We start from the raw sequence: 659 nt of genomic DNA, 5'->3' as shown, positions 1-659 counted from the left end.
CGTGCTTAACAGTTGGAGAGGTGTTCTTCTCATGAAATTCTACACCCTTTTTTCTCCAAAGATATCTTTGCTCATTGCAGTCAAAAAGTTCTATTGTAACTTCATCAGTCCACAGGACTTGTTTCCAAAATGCATCAGGCTTGTTTCGATGTTCCTTTGACCTTCTGAATTGAACTCTGGGCTCTTTGGCTTTAACCCAGGGCAAACCCAGACAGTGATATGGGGAAGCACCAGTTCTGTCTGTCGCCAAAGGAAATCCGGAACTTCAGGCTGTAATGCGCTGACCTCTTTTCCTTTAACCTCTCCAATCACCGTGAATGGGAAATTCTGTCCCTCGAGGGGTGCATAATATTGGCTTTCCTCAGTTCAGCACCTCAGAGGGTCATAGCACAGAGTCACATGAGGGTCGGCCGCTGGCAGAAGGGGTTCAAACGCAGTGTCCAGATAAAGTGCCCAGCACTGGGGGGGGGGGGGGGGGGGGTGTCAGTAACTGGGGAAGATGTCCTTGTTCACTAGTCCCAGGGTGATATCCTCGTCCATGCAGAGAATCTCGATTTCCAACGGACAGAACAAGTCTCTCTCTGCTAGATTAATCCCCGACTGGTGGTGACTGTAAATGAAACCTCACACTGGGTTCCCTGGAATTCCACCTGCAGAGG

The sequence above is a fragment of the Hypanus sabinus genome, unplaced genomic scaffold (genome assembly GCF_030144855.1).
Source record: "Hypanus sabinus isolate sHypSab1 unplaced genomic scaffold, sHypSab1.hap1 scaffold_100, whole genome shotgun sequence".
Lineage (NCBI taxonomy): Eukaryota > Metazoa > Chordata > Chondrichthyes > Myliobatiformes > Dasyatidae > Hypanus > Hypanus sabinus.
The sequence above is the reverse complement of the archived record's forward strand: the minus strand, read 5'-3'. Positions refer to the sequence as shown.